General features: G+C 39.4%; 2 non-coding genes across 2 annotated transcripts; both read right to left on the bottom strand.

The window, feature by feature from the left end:
• Nucleotides 1-1,427: 1,427 nt before the first annotated feature.
• On the bottom strand, nucleotides 1,428-1,535 carry LOC148574485 (small nucleolar RNA R71). Its single transcript, XR_015905702.1, has one exon. It is a non-coding gene; the product is annotated as a small nucleolar RNA R71 (small nucleolar RNA).
• Nucleotides 1,536-7,064: 5,529 nt separating this feature from the next.
• Nucleotides 7,065-7,172, bottom strand: LOC148574484 (small nucleolar RNA R71). The gene has a single exon (XR_015906473.1). It is a non-coding gene; the product is annotated as a small nucleolar RNA R71 (small nucleolar RNA).
• Between the last annotated feature and the right edge of the window lie 15,203 nt (nucleotides 7,173-22,375).

Here is a 22,375-nt window from a genome sequence, read left to right as displayed (position 1 = left end):
GGATTGACTTTTTCAAAAATTTTTAAAATCAAATTGTTTCTTATGAGTCAAATCAAATTTTCAATTTGAAAATCTTATCTTTTTCAAAATCTTTTTCAAAAATCAAATCTTTTTCAAAATTCTTAGTTATTTTCGAAAATTCCAAAAATATTTTTCAAAAATATTTTTCTTATTTTTATATCAAATTTTCGAAAATAACATAATCAATTAATGTTTTGATTAAAAAATTTGAAGTTTGTTACTTGCTTGTTGAGAAAGATTCAAACTTTAAGCTCTAGAATCATATCTTGTGATTTCTTGTGAATCAAGTCATTAATTGTGATTTTAAAAATCAAATCTTTTTCAAAAACTAATTTCAATCATATCTTTTCAAAAATATCTTCTTATCTTATCTTTTTCAAAAATATGATTTCAAAATATCTTCTCTAACTTCCTAACTCCTTATCTTTTCAAAATTGATTTTCAAATTTGTTTTAACTAACTAACTAACTTTTGTTTGTTTCTTAACTTTTTCAAAACTCCCTAACTAACTTTCTCTTTCTAATTTTCGAAAATATCTCCCCCTTTTTCAAAAATTTCTTTTTAATTAACTAATTATTTTTATTTTTATTTCAAAAATTTTCGAAAAAAAATACTAAACATTTTTCAAAAACCTTTTTCAAAAATCACTAACTCTTTTTCAAAATAATTTTCGAAAATTATCACTCCCCCATCTTATTCTATTTTATTCATCTACTAACATCTCTTCCTCACATCATCACCAAATTCGAACCCCCTCTTCTATCTGTGTTCGAATTTCTTCCTCTTTTCTTCTACTCACATAAGGGAACCTCTATACTGTGGTAAAGAGAATCTCTATTATTATTATTTTTCTGTGCCTTCTTCTTTGTCATATGAGCAGGAGCAAGGATAGGAACATTCTTGTGGAAGCAGATCCAGAACCTGAAAGGACTCTGAAGAGAAAATTAAGAGAAGCTAAAATACAACAATCCAGAGATAACCTTTCAGAAATTTTCGAACAGGAAAAGGAGATGGCAGCCGAAAATAATAATAATGTAAGGAAGATGCTTGGTGACTTTACTGCACCTAATTCCAATTTACATGGAAGAAGCATCTCCATTCCTGCCATTGGAGCAAACAATTTTGAGCTGAAACCTCAATTAGTTTCTCTAATGCAGCAGAACTGCAAGTTTCATGGACTTCCATCTGAAGATCCTTTTCAGTTCTTAACTGAATTCTTGCAGATATGTGATACTGTTAAGACTAATGGAGTAGATCCTGAAGTCTACAGGCTCATGCTTTTCCCGTTTGCTGTAAGAGACAGAGCTAGATTATGGTTGGATTCTCAACCCAAAGACAGCCTGAACTCTTGGGATAAGCTGGTCACGGCTTTCTTAGCCAAGTACTTTCCTCCTCAAAAGCTGAGCAAGCTTAGAGCTGATGTTCAAACCTTCAGACAGAAAGAAGGTGAATCCCTCTATGAAGCTTGGGAAAGATACAAACAGTTGACCAAAAAGTGTCCTTCTGACATGCTTTCAGAATGGACCATCCTGGATATATTCTATGATGGTTTATCTGAGCTATCAAAGATGTCACTGGACACTTCTGCAGGTGGATCCATTCACCTAAAGAAAACGCCTGCAGAAGCTCAAGAACTCATTGACATGGTTGCTAATAACCAGTTCATGTACACTTCTGAAAGGAATCCTGTGAATAATGGGACGCCTATGAAGAAGGGAGTTCTTGAAGTTGATACTCTGAATGCCATATTGGCTCAGAATAAAATATTGACTCAGCAAGTCAGTATGATCTCTCAGAGTCTGCATGAAATGCAAGCTGCATCCAACAGTACTCAAGAGGCATCTTCTGAAGAAGAAGCCTATGATCCTGAGAACCCTGCAATAGCAGAGGTAAATTACTTAGGTGAACCTTATGGAAACACCTATAACTCAACATGGAGAAATCATCCAAATTTCCCATGGAAGGATCAAAAGCCCCAACAAGGCTTTAATAATGGTGGAAGAAACAGGTTTAGCAATAGCAAGCCTTTTCCATCATCCACTCAGCAACAGACAGAGAACTCTGAACAAAATGCTTCTAATTTAGCAAATCTAGTCTCTGATCTATCTAAGGCCACTGTAAGTTTCATGAATGAAACAAGGTCTTCCATTAGAAATTTGGAAGCACAAGTGGGCCAGCTGAGTAAAAGGATCACTGAAATCCCTCCTAGTACTCTCCCAAGTAATACAGAAGAGAACCCAAAAGGAGAGTGCAAGGCCATTGACATAAGTGCCATGGCCGAACCTGTGAGGAGAGGAGAGGACATGAATCCCAAGGAGGAAGACCTCCTGGGACGTCCAGTGACCAATAAGGAGCTTCCCTCTGAGGAACCAAAGGACTCTGAGGCTCATCTAGAGACCATAGAGATTCCATTGAACCCCCTTATGTCCTTCATGAGCTCTGATGAGTATTCCTCTTCTGAAGAGAATGAGGATGTTACTGAAGAGCAAACTGCCAAGTTTCTTGGTGCAATCATGAAGCTGAATGCCAAATTGTTTGGCATTGATGCTAGGGAAGTTGAACCTCCCTTGTTCATCAATGAACTAAGTGATCTGGATCAACTGACATTGCCTCAGAAGAGACAGGATCCTGGAAAGTTCATAATACCCTGTACCATAGGCACCATGATCTTTAAGGCTCTGTGTGACCTTGGTTCAGGAATAAACCTCATGCCCCTCTCTGTAATAGAGAAACTGGGAATCTATGGGGTGCAAGCTGCTAAAATCTCACTAGAGATGGCAGACAGCTCAAGAAAACAGGCTTATGGACAAGTAGAAGATGTATTAGTAAAGGTTGAGGGCCTTTACATCCCTGCTGATTTCATAGTCCTGGATACTGGAAAGGAAGAGGATGAATCCATCATCCTAGGAAGACCTTTCCTAGCCACCGCAAGAGCTGTGATTGATGTTGACAGAGGTGAAATATTCCTTCAATGGAATGAGGACTCCCTTGTGTTTAAAACTCAAGGATCTCCCTCTGCAACCATAGAGAGGAAGCAGAAAAAGCTTCTCTCCAAGCAGAATCAACCAGAGCCCCCACAGTCAAACTCTAAGTTTGGTGTTGGGAGGCCACAACCAAACTCTAAGTTTGGTGTTGAACTCCCATATCCAAACTCTAAGTTTGGTGTTGGAGAGTCTCAACAAAGCTCTGCACATCTGTGAGGCTCCATGAGAGTCCACTGTCAAGCTATTGACAGTAAAGAAGCGCTTGTTGGGAGGCAACCCAATGTTTATCTAATTCTTATTTTTATTGTTTTTCATGTTTTCTTAGGTTCATGATCATGTGGAGTCACAAAAATAAACAAAAAAAAATCAAAAACGGAATCAAAAACAGCAGAAGAAAAATCACACCCTGGAGGAGCATCTGTTTGGCGTTCAAACGCCAGAACAGAGCATAGTTCTGGCGCTGAACGCCCAGAATGGGAGCATCCTGGCGCTGAACGCCCAGAACAAGCATGGTTCTGGCGTTCAACGCCAGAAATGGCAGCAAAGGGGCGTTGAACGCCCAGAGTTGTGTGCAAGGGCATTTTGCATGCCTAAATTGGTGCAGGGATGTAAATGCCTTGACACCCTAAGATCTGTGGACCCCACAGGATCCCCACCTACCTTCACTCACTCTCTTCTCTCTTCTCAATCATCCTCTATTCCCAATAAACACTCATCCCTTCTGTCTTCCATTTACCACTCACACCCATACACCCACTTACCTTCAAAAATTCAACATCTCTTCCCCACCCAATCCCACCCATATGGCCAAATACACACAGCCATCCATCTCCTCCATATCCTCTTCTTCTTCTATTCTTTCTTCTTTTGCTCGAGGGCGAGCAACATTCTAAGTTTGGTGTGGTAAAAGCATAGCTTTTTTGTTTTTTTCATAACCATTGATGGCACCTAAGGCCAGAGAAACCTCTAGAAAGAGGAAAGGGAAGACAAAAGCTTCCATCAAGGGTCTATAGCTCAGTGGTAGAATATTTGACTGCAAATCAAGAGATCCCTGAGATACCTCAGGGGATACATTTTCTTCCACACAATTATTGGAAGCAACTAAGGGTGGAACATCAAGAGCACTCCATCATCCTTCATGAAATCAGAGAAGATCTAAAAGCAATGAAGGAGGAGCAACAAAGACAAGGAAGAGACATAGAAGAGCTTAAGGACATCATTGGTTCCTCAAGAAGGAAACGCCTCCATCACTAAGGTGGATTCATTCCTTGTTCTTATTTCTTCTGTTTTTCGTTTTCTATATTATGTGCTTATCTATGTTTGTGTCTTCATTACATGATCATTAGTAGTAGTAACTATGTCTTAAAGTTATAAATGTCCTATGACTCCATCACCTCTCTTAAATGAAAAATGTTTTAATTCAAAAGAACAAGAAGTACATGAAGTTTTGAATTTATCCTTGAACTTAGCTTAATTATATTGATGTGGTGACAATGCTTCTTGTTTTCTGAATGTATGCTTGAACAGTGCATATGTCTTTTGAAGTTGTTGTTTAAGAATGTTAAATATGTTGGCTCTTGAAAGAATGATGACTAGGAGACATGTTATTTGATAATCTGAAAAATCATAAAAATGATTCTTGAAGCAAGAAAAAGCAGCAAAGAACAAAGCTTGCAGAAAAAAAAATTAGGCGAAAAAAAAATAGAAAGAAAAAGAAAAAGCAAGCAGAAAAAGCCAATAACCCTTAAAAGGATCCCAAAGGCTTTGAGCATCAGTGGATAGGAGGGCCTAAAGGAATAAAATCCTGGTCTAAGCGGCTAAACCAAGTTGTCCCTAACCATGTGCTTGTGGCGTGTAGGTGTCAAGTGAAAACTTGAGACTGAGCGGTTAAAGTCAAGGTCCAAAGCAAAAACAAAGAGTGTGCTTAAGAACCCTGGACACCTCTAATTGGGGACTTTAGCAAAGCTGAGTCACAATCTGAAAAGGTTCACCCAATTATGTGTCTGTCGCATTTATGTATCCGGTGGTAATACTGGAAAACAAAGTGCTTAGGGCCACGGCCAAGACTCATAAAGAAGCTGTGTTCAAGAATCATCATACTGAACTAGGAGAGTCAATAACACTATTCGAAATCTGAAGTTCCTATAGATGCCAATCATTCTGAACCTCAATGGATAGAGTGAGATGCCAAAACTATTCAAGAGGCAAAAAGCTATAAGTCCCGCTCATATGATTGAAGCTCTGTTTCATTGATAGTTTGGAATTTATAGTATATTCTATTCTTTTTATCCTATTTTGATTTTCAGTTGCTTGGGGACAAGCAACAATTTAAGTTTGGTGTTGTGATGAGCGGATAATTTATACACTTTTTGACATTGTTTTTAGTATATTTTTAGTAGGATCTAGTTACTTTTAGGGATGTTTTCATTAGTTTTTATGTTAAATTCACATTTCTGGACTTTACTATGAGTTTGTGTGTTTTTCTGTGATTTCAGGTATTTTCTGGCTGAAATTGAGGGACTTGAGCAAAAATCAGATTCAGAGGTTGAAGAAGGACTGCTGATGCTGTTGGATTCTGACCTCCCTGCACTTAAAGTGGATTTTCTGGAGCTACAGAACTCGAAATGGCGCGCTACCAATTGCGTTGGAAAGTAGACATCCAGGGCTTTCCAGCAATATATAATAGTCCATACTTTGGCCAAGAATTAATGACGTAAACTGGCGTTCAACGCCAGCTTTCTACCCAAATCTAGCGTCCAGCGCCAGAAAAGGATCCAAAACCAGAGTTGAACGCCCAAACTGGCACAAAAACTGGCGTTCAACTCCACAAATGGCCTCTGCACGTGCAACACTTAAGCTCAGCCCAAACACACACCAAGTGGGCCCCGGAAGTGGATTTATACATCAAATACTTACTCATGTAAACCCTAGTAGCTAGTTTATTATAAATAGGACCTCTTACTATTGTCTTTTTGACCATCTTTGGATCCTGGATTGTATTTTGATCCTGTGATCACGTTTAGGGGGCTGGCCATCTCGGCCATGCCTGGACCTTCACTTATGTATTTTCATACGGTAAAGTTTCTACACTCCATAGATTAAGGTGTGGAGCTCTGCTGTTCCTCAAAGATTAATGCAAAGTACTACTGTTTTCTATTCAATTCTTCTTATTTCACTTCTAAGATATCCATTCGCACCCAAGAACATGATGAAGGTGATGATTATGTGTGACGCTCATCATCCTTCTCCCTTATGAACGCGTGCCTGACAAACACTTCCGTTCTACATGAAATAAGCTAGAATGAATATCTCTTAGATCTCCTAACCGGAATCTTCGTGGCGTAAGCTAGAATGATGGCGGCATTCAAGAGAATCCGGAAAGTCTAAACCTTGTCTGTGGTATTCCGAGTAGGATTCAATGACTGAATGACTGTGACGAGCTTCAAACTCGCGAGTGCTGGGCGTTAGTGACAGACGCAAAAGGAAGGTGAATCCTATTCTAGCATGATCGAGAACCGACAGATGATTGGCCGTGCTGTGACAGAGCATGTGAGCATATCTTTCACTGAGAGGAGGGGATGTAGCCACTGACAACGGTGATGCCCTTGCATAAAGCCAGCCATGGAAAGGAGTAAGACAGATTGGATGAAGATAGCAGGAAAGCAGAGGTTCAGAGGAACGAAAAGCATCTCTATTCGCTTATCTGAAATTCCTACCAATGATTTACATAAGTACCTCTATCCCTATTCTATTATTTATTATTCGAAAACACCATTATCCATTTATATCTACCTAACTGAGATTTGCAAGGTGACCATAGCTTGCTTCATACCAACAATCTCCGTGGGATTCGACCCTTACTCACGTAAGGTATTACTTGGACGACCCAGTGCACTTGCTGGTTAGTTGTATCGAAGTTGTGACAAATTATGAATGTGTAATCACGATTACGCGTACCAAGTTGCTCACGTGCCAGGAATAGTTTGAGCCTGGACATCACAATTTCGTGCATCAGTCACGACTTTCTTAGCCAAGTTCTTTCCTCCTCAAAAGCTTAGTAAGCTTAGAGTGGATGTTCAAACCTTCAGACAGAAGGACGGTGAATCCCTCTATGAAGCTTGGGAGAGATATAAGCAACTGACCAAAAAGTGTCCCTCTGACATGCTTTCAGAATGGACTATCCTGGATATATTCTATGATGGTCTGTCTGAGTTATCAAAGATGTCATTGGACCATTCTGTAGGTGGATCCATTCACCTAAAGAAAACGCCTGCAGAAGCTCAGGAACTCATTGACATGGTTGCTAATAACTAGTTCATGTACACTTCTGAAAGGAATCCTGTGAGTAATGGGACGCCTCAGAAGAAGAGAGTTCTTGAAATTGATGCTCTGAATGCCATATTGGCTCAGAACAAAATATTGACTCAGCAAGTCAATATGATTTCTCAGAGTCTGAATGGAATGCAAGCTGCATCCAACAGTACTCAAGAGGTATCTTCTGAAGAAGAAGCTTATGATCCTGAGAACCCTGCAATAGCAGAGGTGAATTACATGGGGGAACCCTATGGAAACACCTATAATCCCTCATGGAGAAATCACCCAAATTTCTCATGGAAGGATCAACAAAAGCCTCAACAAGGCTTTAATAATGGTAGAAGAAACAGGTTTAGTAATAGCAAGCCTTTTCCATCATCCATTCAGTAACAGACAAAGAATTCTGAGCAGAATGCATCTAGCTTAGCAAATATAGTATCTGATCTATCTAAGGCCACTCTAAGTTTCATGAATGAAACAAGGTCCTCCATCAGAAATTTGGAGGCACAAGTGGGCCAGCTGAGTAAAAGGGTCACTGAAACTCCTCCTAGTACTCTCCCAAGCAATATAGAAGAAAATCCAAAGAGAGAGTGCAAGGCCATTGATTTGACCATCATGGCCGAACCTACAAGGGAGGAGAGGGACGTGAATCCCAATGAGGAAGACCTCATGGGACGTCCTCTGAACACTAGAGGGTTCCTCAATGATGACCTGAAGGAATCTGAGGCTCATCTAGAGACCACAGAGATTCCATTGAACCTCCTTCTGCCCTTCATGAGATCTGATGAGTATTCTTCTTCTGAAGAGAATGAAGACATTACTGAAGAGTAAGTTGCTAAGTACCTTGGTGCAATCATGAAGCTGAATGCTAAATTATTTGGTAATGAGACTTGGGAAGATGAACCTCCCTTGCTCACCAATGAACTAAATGCATTGGATAGGCAGAAATTACCTCAAAAGAAACAGGATTCTGGTAAATTCCTAATTCCCTGTAACATAGGCACCATGACCTTTGAGAAGGCTATGTGTGACCTGGGTCAGGAATAAACTTAATGCCACTCTCTGTAATAGAGAAACTTGGGATCTTTGAGGTGCAAGCTGCCAGAATCTCATTAGAGATGACAGACAACTCAAGAAAACAGGCTTATGGACAAGTAGAGGACGTGTTAGTGAAGGTTGAAAGCCTTTACATCCGTGCTGATTTCATAATCCTAGACACTGGGAAGGATGAGGATGAATCTATCATCCTTGGAAGACCCTTCCTAGCCACAGCAAAAGCTGTGATTGATGTGGACAGAGGAGAGTTGATCCTTAAACTGAATGAGGACAACCTTGTGTTTAAAACTCAAGGATCTCCTTCTGTAACCATGGAAAGGAAGCATGAAAAGCTTCTCTCACTGCAGAGTCAACCAAAGCCCCCACAGTCAAACTCTAAGTTTGGTGTTGGGAGGCCACAACCAAACTCTAAGTTTGGTGTTGAACCCCCACATTCAAACTCTAAGTTTGGTGTTCGGAGGTCCCAACAATGCTCTGAACATATGTGAGGCTCCATGAGAGCTCATTGTCAAGCTATTGACATTAAAGAAGCGCTTGTTGGGAGGCAACCCAATGTTATTTGATTATATCTATTTTATTTTTTATTTCTATTTCGTGTTTTATTAGGTTGATGATCATGTGGAGTCACAAAAACTACAAAAAAATAAAAAACAAAATGAAAAATAGCATAAAAAAATAGCACATCCTGGAGGAGGAGCATTCTGGCATTTAAACGCCAGAAGCAAGCATCTTTCTAGCGTTTAACGCCAGAAACAAGCACCAAGCTGGCATTTAACGCCAGAAACAAGTATCTACCTGGCGTTAAACGCCAGAAGCAGGCTACTTTTGGGCATTTAACGCCAAAAACAGACAGCAGTCTAGCGTTAAACGCCAGGATTGCACAGCAATGGCGTTTTACACGCCTAATTGGAGCAGGGATGTTAAGTCCTTGACCCCACTGGATCTATGGACCCCACAGGATCCCCACCACTTCTTCTCTCCTCTTCACACCTTTTCATAACTCTCTTCCACAAATACCTGATGACAAGTCATCTTAGCCTAGTTTCACTAGCCTTTTTCTTTTGTTTTCAATTGATTTATGCACTTTCTTGAGCCATAAGCAAGCCAATTGGGTATATTTCCATGTTTCCTTTGATTTAATCAACCATAGATGAATTAATGCAATTTCATGAGGATTTATGCTATAATTGCCACATATTATGAAAGAATGACAAACTCATGATTTTGAGCATAGCTTTGATGTGTTTGGTTGATTGATGATAGGTGAAGAAAGCTTGGAAAAAGGTTGAAGCAAGAAGGAATGGCTAGGAGCAAGAGAGAACAAAAAGTTTGAGCAAAAGTTTGCCTCAAACTTTAGCTCAGACTTTCGGATAAGTGAAAACACACCAGGGAACAAAAAGCTTGAGCAAAAGTTTGTCTCAAACTTTAGCTCAAACTTTTGGGAGAAAAGCTTGAGCCAACGTTTGCCTCAAAACTTTTTGGCAAACGTTGGCATCACAAATCAACACCCTGGAGAGAAAAAGTTTGCGCCAACGTTTGCCTCAAACTTTTTGGCAAACGTTGGTGCCATGAGTGTGCATAAGGGGGCCAACGTTTGAGCAAAAGTTTGACCCCAAACTTTAGCTCAAACGTTGGTAGCAGCAAGAATGGGGTAGCTGGTGTAAAAAGTTTGAGTAAAAGTTTGCCTCAAACTTTTACTCAAACTTTTACTCAAGCTTTTATAATTCCCAACCCGGTTCACTTTGGTTCTTTCTCCAGCTTCAAGAGCAATCAACCAAGGCCTCTATCAACCCAATTCCATCAAGAGCAAAGGCCCAATTCAAGACTTGAAGACCATTTGAAGAAAGTGTATAAATAGCTTAAGATTTAAGTTTTAGGGGAGCTTTCCTTTAGTTTTCATAGGTATTTTTCGGAGAGCCTTTGGTGTTGAGAAATTTTGAGTTTCTAAGTCTCGGGGAAGGAGAATTGAATTCCCTTCCTCTTAGTTTTCTTGCTTTCAATTTCAATTACATTTGCTTTGATCTTGGGTTGGAGAATTGAAGGAATTCTGTTTCAATCTCATCCTGAGATCTCTCTGTTTACTTACTGCACAATTGAATTTCAGTTTTTGTTTATTGCTTCTTCTTCTACTTTCTCTGCAATTTACATTTCCTTTGCAATTGCTCTTGTTGGATCTAGGAAGGCATTGAGATCTAGACTTGGTTATCTAGTCTCTTGAGTCCTGAGATCTGGATTCCCAGTCTCAATTTCTCTGTTTACTACTTTTCAAGCTCTTTTATATTTCTGTTTTAGATCCGATTCAACCCAAGGCATCTTCTACTCTTCTGTGTGTTGAATTTTACTCTTCCTTGTTTAATTTCTGCAAATCCAATTCCCAATTCCCTTTACAATTCAAGCCATTTACATTTCTTGCACTTTAAGATTCTGCAATTTACATTTCTTGCGTTCTAAGTTTCTGCCATTTAATTTCTTGCTCTTTAAGATTTAGCATTTTACATTTCAGTTCTCTTTAATTTCATGCAAATTACCCATCCCCTTTATTTTCAATGCAATTTAAATTCTGCAAATCACAAATCTCTCAACCAAATCTTGATTTGCTTGACTAAATCAACCACTAAACTAAAATTGCTCAATCCTTCAATCCCTGTGGGATCGACCTCACTCCCGTGAGTTATTATTACTTGATGCGACCCGGTGCACTTGCCGGTGAGTTTTGTGTCGGATCGTTTTCCGCACATCAATACCCTTCACCAATCACCTCTTCACCATTTACATCCATCCTCTCTTCCCAAAAACCCCACCTACCTCCAAAATTTAAATTCTTTTCCCTCCCAAACCCAACCCTAATGGCCGAACCCTAAACCTCCCCCCACCCCTATATAAACCCCTCATTACTTCTTTATTTTCACACAACACAACCCTTCCTTCTTACCCTTGGTTGAATACACACCTCTCTCCTTCTCCTCCTTTCTTTTTCTTCTTCTCCTTCTATCTCTCTTCTTTTGCTCGGGGACAAGCAAACATTTTAAGTTTGGTGTGGTAAAAAGCATTGCTTTTTGTTTTTCCATAACCATCAATGGCACCTAAGGCCAGAGAATCCTCAAGAAAGAGGAAAGGGAAGGCAATTGCTTCCACCTCTGAGTCATGGGAGATGGAGAGATTCATCTCAAAGGTCCATGAAGACCACTTCTATGAAGTTGTGGCCAAGAAGAAAGTGATCCCTGAGGTTCCTTTCAAGATAAAAAAGAATGAGTATCCAGAGATCCGACATGAGATCCGAAGAAGAGGTTGGGAAGTTCTCACAACCCCATTCAACAAGTCGGGATCTTAATGGTTCAAGAGTTCTATGCAAACGCATGGATCACTAGGAACCATGATCAAAGTGTGAACCCGAATCCAAAGCATTGACTTACCATGGTTCGGGGAAAATACTTAGATTTCAGTCCGAAAAATGTAAGGCTGGCGTTCAACTTGCCAATCATGGAAGAAAACGCACGCCCCTACACTAGAAGGGTCAACTTTGATCAAAGGTTGGACCAAGTCCTCATGGACATATGTGTGGAAGGAGCTCAATGGAAAGTTGACTCAAGAGGCAAGCCGGTTCAATTGAGAAGACTGGACCTTAAGCCTGTAGCTAGAGGATGGTTGGAGTTTATTAAACGCTCAATCATTCCCACTAGCAACCGGTTTGAAGTTACTACAGACCGGGCCATCATGATCCATAGTATCATGATTGGGGAGGATGTAGAGGTTCATGAGATTGTACCTCAAGAACTCTACAAGGTGGCTGACAAGTCATCCACTTTGGCAAGGTTAGCCTTTCCTCACCTCATTTGTCACCTCTGCAATTCGGCTGAAATTGACATAGAGGGAGACATCCTCATTGAAGAGGATAAGCCCATCACTAAGAAAAGGATGGAGCAAACAAGAGATCATGGACCTCAACAAGAGCATGAGGAAATTCCTCACCAGGAAATCCCTGAGATGCCTCAGGGGATGCATTTTCCTCCACAGAATTATTGGGAGCAAATCAACACCTCCCTAGGAGAATTAAGTTCCAACATGGGACAACTAAGGATGGAGCACCAAGAGCACTCCATCATCCTCCATGAGATTAGAGAAGATCAAAGAGCTATGAGAGAGGAGCAACAAAGACAAGGAAGAGACGTAGAGGAGCTCAAGAGCACCATTGGTTCTTCAAGAAGAGGAAGACGCCACCCTCACTAAGGTGGATCCGTTCCTTAATCTCCTTGTTCTTAATTTCCTGTTTTTCATTTATTATGCTTTATGTTTTATTTATGTTTGTGTCTTTACTATATGATCATTAGTGTCTAAGTGTCTATGTCTTAAAGCTATGAATGTCCTATGAATCCATCACCTCTCTTAAATAAAAAATGTTCTAAAAACAAAAGAACAAGAAGTACAGGGTTTCAAATTCATCCTTGAAACTAGTTTAATTATTTTGATGTGGTGACAATACTTTTTGTTTTCTGAATGAATGCTTGAACAGTGCATATGTCTTTTGAAATTGTTGTTTATGAATGTTAAATATGTTGGCTCTTGAAAGAATGATGAAAAAGGAGACATGTTATTTGATAATCTAAAAAATCATAAAATTGATTCTTGAAGCAAGAAAAAGCAGTGAATAGAGAAAAGCTTGCGAAAAAAAGAAAAGAAAAAGAAAAGAAAAATGGCAAAAAAAAAAAGAGAAAAGGCAAGCAGAAAAAGCCAAAAGCTCTTTAAACCAAAAGGCAAGAGCAAAAAGCCAATAGCCCTTAAAACCAAAAGGCAAGGGTAATAAAAAGGATCCAAGGCTTTGAGCATCAGTGGATAGGAGGGCCTAAAGGAATACAATCCTGGCCTAAGCGGCTAAACCAAGCTGTCCCTAACCATGTGCTTGTGGCGTGAAGGTGTCAAGTGAAAACTTGAGACTAAGCGGTTAAAGTCAAGGTCTAAAGCAAAAAAAAGAGTGTGCTTAAGAACCCTGGACACCTCTAATTGGGGACTTTAGCAAAGCTGAGTCACAATCTGAAAAGGTTCACCCAGTTATGTGTCTGTGGCATTTATGTATCCGGTGGTAATACTGGAAAACAAAGTGCTTAGGGCCACGGCCAAGACTCATAAAGTAGATGTATTCAAGAATCAACATACTGAACTAGGAGAATCAATAACACTATCTAAATTCTAAGTTCCTATAGATGCCAATCATTCTGAACTTCAATGGATAAAGTGAGATGCCAAAACTATTCAAGAGGCAAAAAGCTACAAGTCCCGCTCATCTGATTGGAGCTAAGTTTCATTGATATTTTGGAATTTATAGTATATTCTCTTCTTTTTATCCTATTTGATTTTCAGTTTCTTGGGGACAAGCAACAATTTAAGTTTGGTGTTGTGATGAGCGGATAATTTATACGCTTTTTGGCATTGTTTTTACATAGTTTTTAGCATAATTTAGTCAGTTTTTAGTATAATTTTATTAGTTTTTAAATAAAAATCACATTTCTGGACTTTACTATGAGTTTGTGTATTTTTCTGTGATTTCAGGTAATTTCTGAATGAAATTGAGAGACTTGAGCAAAAATCAGATTCAGAGGTTGAAGAAGGACTGCAGATGCTGTTGGATTCTGATCTCCCTGCACTCGATGTGGATTTTCTAGAGCTACCGAACTCCAAATGGTGCGCTCTCAATTATGTTGGAAGGTAGACATCAAGGGCTTTCCAGTAATATATAATATTTCATACTTTTCCCGAGTTTAGATGACGCAAACTGGCATTCAACACCAGCTTCCTGCCCTATTTTGGAGTTAAATGCCAGAAACAGGTTGCAAAGTGGAGTTAAACGCCAGAAACAGGTTACAAACTGGCGTTTAACTCCAAGAGAAGCCTCTACATGTGTAAAGCTCAATGCTCAGCCCAAGCACACACCAAGTGGGCCCTAGAAGTGGATTTCTGCATCATTTACTCATTTCTGTAAACCCTAGTAACTAGTCTGATATAAATAGGACCTTTTACTATTGTATTAGACATCTTTGATCAGTCTTATGCTATCTTAGACCTTTATTGGGACTGGCCATTCGGCCATGCATGGACCATTATCACTTATGTATTTTCAACGGTAGAGTTTCTACACACTATAGATTAAGGTGTGGAGCTTTGCTGTTCCTCATGAATTAATGTGAAGTACTATTGTTTTTCTATTCAATTCAAGCCTATTTCTTATCTAAGTTATACACTTGTTCTTCAACTTGAGGAAGGTGATGATCCGTGACACTCATCATCATTCTCACCTATGAACGCGTACCTGACAACCACTTCCGTTCTACTTGCGATAGCTTGAGTGCGTATCTCTTAGCCTTCTGGTTCATGACCCATGGTTGCCTCGCCTGACAACCGAGCCCTCCATTCCATGAGATCAGAGTCTTCGTGGTATAGGCTAGAATTATTGGCGGCCATTCTTGAGATCCGGAAAGTCTAAACCTTGTCTGTGGTATTTCGAGTAGGATCTGGGAAGGGATGGTTGTGACGAGCTTCAAACTCGTGAGTGCTGGGCGTAGTGACAGACGCAAAAGGATTACTGAATCCTATTCCAGTATGATCGAGAACCAACAGATGAATAGCCGTGCTGTGACAGCACATTTTGGACCATTTTCACTGAGAGGATGGGATGTAGCCATTGACAACGGTGATGCCCTACATAACGCTTGCCATGGAAAGGAGTATGAAGGATTGGATGAAGACAATAGGAAAGCAGAGAATCAGAAGGAACAAAGCATCTCCATACGCTTATCTGAAATTCTCACCAATGAATTACATAAGTACCTCTATCCTATATTTTATTGATATTTTTATTATCAATTCACCATAACCATTTGAATCCGCCTGACTGAGATTTACAAGGTGACCATAGCTTGCTTCAAGCCGACAATCTCCGTGGGATCGACCCTTACTCACGTAAGGTTTATTACTTGGACGACCCAGTGCACTTGCTAGTTAATTGTGCGAAGTTGTGACAAAGTGTGATTCACGTTTGAGAGCACCAGGTTTTTGGTGCCATTGTTGATGATCACATGGATTGTAAGCTGAATGAATTGTAAGCTGCAACTGGCAGCACTCAAGAGGCATCCTATGAAGGAGAAGCCTATGATCTAGATCAACCCATGATGGAAGAGGTTAACTATATGAAAAATCCCTCAGGGAATCCCAATAATGAGCCTTATGGAAAAACCTACAACTCATCATGGAGGAATCATCCCAACTTTTCATGGAGGGATCAATAGAAGCCTCAGCAAGGCTTCAACAACAATTAAGGTGGAAGAACCCAGAATAGGTTCAACAACAGACCATTCCCACCTTCTCAGCAACAGGTGGAGACTTCTAAGAAAAGCCTCTCTGACTTAGCCACTATAGTCTCCGATCTCTCTAAGACCACTCACAGTTTCATGACTGAAACAAGATCCTGCATTAGGAATCTGGAGGTACAGATTGGTCAGCTGAGTAAGAGGATCCCTGAGATCCTCTCTAACACTCTTCCAAGTAATACTGAAGTAAACCCAAGAGAAGAGTGCAAAGCCCTCCACACAAAAGCAGAAGCTGAATCTGAAGAGGAGCTTCTGGCGTTGAACGCCAGCAAGGGAGTAACTAGGCGTTCAATGCCCAAAGAGGTGCAAGTTCTGGTGTTGAATGCCAGCAAGGGAGTAGTTGGGCGTTCAACGCCCAAAGAGGAACAAGTTCTGGCGTTGAACGCCACAATGGGAGAGGATGCGCGTTCAACGCCCACTAAAGACCCCCATGTTGAAGAACTGAAGGAAATCAGAACTCATAAGGAGACTATAGAAGTCCCTCTGAATGCACTGTTAAAGATCATGGAGTCTGAAGAATACTCCTCCTCTAATGAGGAAGAGAAAACTAGAGAAGAACAAGTTGCTCGGTACTTGGGAATCCTCATGAGGATGAATGCAAAACTCTGTGGAACAGAGGCATTGGAGGAAGAACCCCCAGTACTTACCAAGGAGTGCAGTGTCCTGGTTTAGAAGAAACTACCTCAGAAGAGGCCAGACCCAAAAGTTTCCTAATTCCCTGCACCATAGGGACAATAACCTTTGAGAAGGCCTTGTGTGACCTTGGGTCAAGTATCAACCTTATGCCTCTCTCTGTAATGAAGAGGCTGGGAATTCTGGAGGTGCAAGCTGCCAACATCTCATTGGAGATGGCAGATAAGTCATTGAAAAAGGCATATGGCATGGTGAAGGATGTCCTAGTGAAGGTTGAAGACCTTTACCTCCAAGCTGATTTTGTTATTCTTGACACTGGGGAGGACAGAGATGAGTCTATCATCCTTGGAATGCCATTCCTTGCCACTGGAAGAGCCATGATTGATGTAGAAAGAGGATAATTAGTCCTGCAACTGAATGAGGACTGTCTTGTGTTCAAGGTTCATAAATCTCACTCTACATCAGTTGGAGAAGGCACAACTAACAAGCACGTAGTGCTTCCACCACTCCTCTCATTACAGAGCGTAACAAAGCCCCTAGACACCAACTTTATGTTTGGTGTTGGGCAACCATCATCAAGCTCTGAGAAGGATGGCAGTAAGAAGAAAGTGCCTAAAGGCTGAAAAGGAAAGAAGATCCCCACTGAAGACCTCTCACCTGGAATGAGAATGGTTTTCACTGACAGTCCAGTCATTCTACACAATGTGAACAGGATCTTGTCTCTAGAACATGTGGAGCTCATTGATGAGTGAATATTTTATATACTTTTTGACATCATTTTCATATAGCTTTTAGTAGTTTTGCTTAGTTTTTATTGAGTTTTTATAGGTTTTAGTGTTAAATTTATATTTTTGGATTCTACTATGAGTTTTTGTGTTTTTGGGCAATTTTAGGTATTTTCTAGCTGAAATTGAGGAGCTGGAGCAGAAGTCTGATTCAGAGATAGAGAAAGCACTGTAGATGCTGTCCAAATCTGACCTACCTGCATTCAGAAGAGCTTTTCTGGAGCTACAGAAGTCCAAATGGAGTGTTCTTAACGTCTATGGAAAGCTGACTTCCAGAGCATTCCAGCAATATATAATAGTTTATGATTTACTTCAGATTAGAAGGCCCAAAACTGACGTTCAACGCCAGCCATCTGACCAGTTCTGGCGTCCAACGCCCAAAAAGGTGCCAGAACTGGAGTTCAACGCCCAAGGGAGCCTAAGCACGTGGATCTCATCAAAGCTCAGCCTAAAAACTCTCTAAGTGGGTCCAGAAGTAGATTTTAGCACTAAATAGACTGTTTTACTTTTACTAGTCATCTGTTTAGTATTTAAGGGATTTTATTTATGTAATTTAGAGATCTTTAGACAACATGAGACCTTTTACACTATTTTCAAGTTTTACATTGTATTTTTACTTCAATATGAGTTTCTAAACCTCCTAGGTTGAGGGGAGGAGCCCTGCTGAGTCCTATGAATTAATAAAAGTATTTCTGTTTCTTCTTCGATCTGTGTTTGATCTATCTCTAAGATGTATATCCGATCTTCATCGTGGTGAATAGGATGATCTAGCCAATTAGCTCTATTTATCATATTAAGATGAACGTGCCTGACAAACACCCGTATCTACTTGGGTTCATGTGAATACTTGGCCGGAAAGCACGAGCCAACAGCTATGTTTATACATCTTTCAGACGGTTAATCCACGACTTCGTTGGGGACTTCTCGAGACACCAGTTCAGCCGATTTCTGGGGAGATTAGGGTCTCCGTGGTATAGGCTAGAATCCAAAGAAGCAGAGTTCTCTAATCCAAAAGATTTGACCTTGTCTGTGGCATTTTGAGTAGGATCGCCAAGAGAATGGACTGTACGTGCTTCACCCTCAAGTAGAGATGGATCCACACTAAACCTGGGGTTCAGATCTGGAGGAGTATTGGCAGCTGCTCAAACCATTTTCAATCACTTACAGCCTGCCATAGAAGAAGATCATTCACAAGTAAGGAAGACAGTAATACCAGAGTTCATTCAGAAAGACAAAGCAACTCCGACTCTATTCCTATCCTTATTTCAACTTAACATCCAAGCATTTATGACATATAATCATTCAAGGTTTACATAAACTCTCTGATTCCACCTGACTAAGACCTGCAAGACAACCATTGCTTGCTTCAAGCCACAATCCTTATGGGATCGACCCTGACTCGCTCAGGTATTACTTGGACGTCCCAGTGCACTTGATGGTACTGCTATTGTACGAACAGTGGAGGGTTTGCGTACACGCGCACCAAGTTTTTGGCGCCGTTGCCAGGGATTGTTGAGTTTGGACAAACTGCCGGATTGTCTCACTCCTTAGATCAGTTAAGTTTATTTTACATTATTTTAATTGAGTCTTTAATTTTTCTTTTCTTCTTCTTCAATTTTTTCGAAAAATTCTAAAAACTTTTTCAAAAAAAAACCTTTTTTATATAGTTTATTTTTGGCATCCTCTGCTTTATTGTTTGAGTCTTTATTTGTGTTCTTGGTTTGAGTATTTGAGTCTTTTATTTTTATTTTACTCTTCTTCAAATTTTTGAAAATTTAAAAACCTTTTTCAAAAATATTTTTATTTTTGTAGTTCAATTGGCTAGAGCGTCGTGTTCATGTTCTTGGTAATTGTGTTTCTTTGAGTCTTTCTTTCTTAAAAACTTTTAAAAAATAATTTTTCTTTGTTTAATCTTGTGTCAAATCTTTAAGTTTAGTGTTTTCTTGTATTTTTCTTTGTGTTTTTCGAAAATTTTTCTTTGGTTTTCTAAAAATTTTAAGTTTGGTGTTCTTTTTATGTTCTTTAGTTCTTTGAGTCTTTAAATTTTGTTCTTCATGTTCTTGTGAGTCTTTAAGGTGTTCTTGAGTCTTATATGTGTTTTGATCTTAAATTTTTTAAGTTTGGTGTCCCTTGGTGTTTCCCTCCAAAAATTTTTGAAAAGCAAGGGTGCTAGATCTAAAAATTTTAAGTCTTGTGTCTTTTTTGGTGTTTTTTTCTTTCATCATAAAATTCAAAAAATAAAAAAATATCTTTTCTAACTAATTTTAACCATAATTTTCGAAAATTACATATAAAAATTTAGATTTCAATTTTTAAAAATTTTATCTTATCATATCTTAGTTGTCATGTTTTCAAAAATCAAAATTTTCAAAATTAAAAATCATATCTTTTTCAAAACTTTTCATATCTTTTTCAGAATTTAAAAACTTATCTTATCTTTTTCAAAATTCAAATTTCAAATCATATCTTTTTCAAAATCAAATTTCAAAATTTTATCTTTTTCTAATTTCAAATTTTAATTTTAAATCTTTTCTTATCTTATCTTTTATTTTTATTTTTATCTTTTCCTAATTAACATCTTATCTTCTCTCTCTTCTTTTTCAAAACTACCTAACTAACTCTCACCTCTCTCAAATTTTCGAAAATATCTCTCTTTTTCTCTCTCATCCTTTTCAAAACCACCTAACTAACTTTTCTATTCTTAATTTTTGAAAACATCTCTCCTTCTTCTCTCTCTTCTTTTTCAAAACCACCTAACTAACTCTCATCTCTCTTAATTTTCGAAAACTTCTTCTTCTCTTCCCTCTTCTATTTTCGAAAATTCAACAATTAAAATTCAAATCTTTTTAAAATTTATTTAATCTAATTTTTGAAAATTAATTAATTAATTAAATAAAAACAAAAATAATTTAATTGTTATTTATTTTTTTATTTATACATCTTCTCTTCTCATCTCTAGTCATTTAACTCTACTTCCTTCTACTCTTGGTCTACCTCAACTTCTTTATCTTCTTTCCTTTCTTCTTCACATCTCACTTGAAGCTCTTTGATCCAAGTGGTACAAAAAGCTTTCTTATGATTTCTTTTCTTCTTCTTTCTTTTATTCTATCTTCTTTTACTTATTCTTATCTACTATTTTCAAGGTATTTTTCTTTTACTTCTTTTATTTATTTATTTATTTATTTTTATTTTTTATCTTCTTTTTTCTTCTCTACTTCTGACTTTAAGGAGGAGCTTCTTGTCTATTGGCATAGTATCTCTTCTTCTTTTCTTTTCTTCTTGTTTATGACCAGGAACAGGGATAAAGAACCCCTCTTGACTCCTAATCCTGAACCTGAGAAGACTCTAAGGAGGCGTTTACAACTAGCTAAAGCACAACACTCCGGAAGAGACCTTTCAAAAAGTTTTGAACAAGAATTGGAGGACATGGCCGAACCACAGGAAGAGCCTAGAAAGGTTCTTGGTGACTTCACCATGCCTAGCTCTGACTTTTATGGCAGAAGCATTGCTGTACCTGCCATTGGAGCTAACAATTTTGAGCTTAAACCTAAGTTAGTCTCTCTTCTGCAGCAGAACTGCAAATTCCATGGACTTCCAATGGAAGATCCACATCAGTTTTTAGCAGAGTTCTTACAGATCTGTGATACTGTAAAGACTAATGGAGTTAATCCTGAAATCTATAAGCTGATGCTTTTCCCCTTTTCTTTAAGAGACAGAGCTAAGTTTTGGTTTAATGCACAACCAAGAGAGAGTCTTGACTCTTGGGAAAAGCTTGTAAATGCTTTTCTTGCTAAGTTCTTTCCTCCTCAAAGGATGAGCAAGATTAGAGTGGAAATTCAAACCTTCAGACAAAAAGAAGGTGAATCCCTCTATGAAACTTGGAAAAGATACAAGCAAATGATCAGGAGATATCCTCCTGACATACTCTCAGAGTGGTCCACCATAGGCGTGTTCTATGATGGTTTGTCTGAGATGTCCAAAATTTTATTGGACAACTCTGCAGGTGAATCTCTTCACTTGAAGAAAATGCTTGCAGAAGCAAGAGAGCTCATTGAGATGGTTGCAAACAACCAATTCATGTACACCTCTGAGAAGAATCCTGTAAACCATGGAACCTCTCAGAAGAAAGGAGTTTATGAAGTTGAGACTCTAAATGCCATCTTGCCTTAGAATAAGATCTTAACCCAACAGGTCAACATGATATCTCAATATCTCACTGGGATGCAAACTGCAGCTGGCAGTAATTTGGAAGCTTCTCTTGAAGATGAAGCTTATGATCCTGATCAACCCACCATGGAGGAGGTGAATTACATGGGAGAACCCTATGGAAACACTTACAACCCTTCATGGAGGAATCATCCTAACCTCTCATGGAAGGATCAACAGAAACCTCAGCAAAGTTTTAATCAAGGTGGTAGGAACCAGAATAGGTTCAATAATAGACCACAATTCCCATCTTCTCAAGGAAATATGGAGACCTCTAAGCAGAGCCTTTCTGACTTACCCACTCTAGTCTCCAGCCTCACTAAGACCCCTCATAGTTTCATTAATGAAACAAGGTCCTCCATTAGAAACTTGGAGGTAAAAGTTGGTCAACTGAGCAAGAGGATCCCTGAGATCCCTCCTGACACTCTTCCTAGTAATACTGAGGTTAATCCTAGAGAAGAGTACAAGGCCATAACCATAGAGGTTGAGGCCGAATTGGAGGAGAATAGGAAGGCATTAAACGCCAGTGAAGAAGCCTTCACTAGGCATTTAATGCCCACAATGGCAGCAAGCCTGGCGTTAAACACCAGTGAGGAAGCCCTCACTGGGCGCTTAACGCCCATCCTGGAAGAAAAGATGGTGTTGAACGCCAGCCAGGGAGCATTGGCTGGGCGTTCAACGCCCAAACAGGAAGGCTTCCTGGCGTTAAACGCCAGTAAGGAACCCCTCACTGGGCATTTAACGCCCAACCAGGCAACCATTCTGGCGCTGAACGCCAGTGAGAAACCCCTTACTGGGCGTTCAATGCCCACCAGCCCAGGGAAGCTGGCGTTGAATTCTAGCAAGGACATCCCTGCTGGGTGTTCAATGCCCAGAATGCTAGAGGGACTGGCGTTTAACACCAGTCAGGGTGGACAGTAAGGGTGTTCAAGGCCCAATAAGCTAACAGAGTTGGCGTTGAACGCCAATCAAAGCACACCCTCTGAGTGCCTGAATTCCACTCAAGAACCCTCTTGCT

Source organism: Arachis ipaensis, chromosome B2, assembly GCF_059453495.1.
Source record: "Arachis ipaensis isolate K30076 ecotype BB chromosome B2, ASM5945349v1, whole genome shotgun sequence".
In the NCBI taxonomy this organism is placed as follows: domain Eukaryota; kingdom Viridiplantae; phylum Streptophyta; class Magnoliopsida; order Fabales; family Fabaceae; genus Arachis; species Arachis ipaensis.
This window is presented reverse-complemented; position numbering and strand designations above follow the sequence as displayed.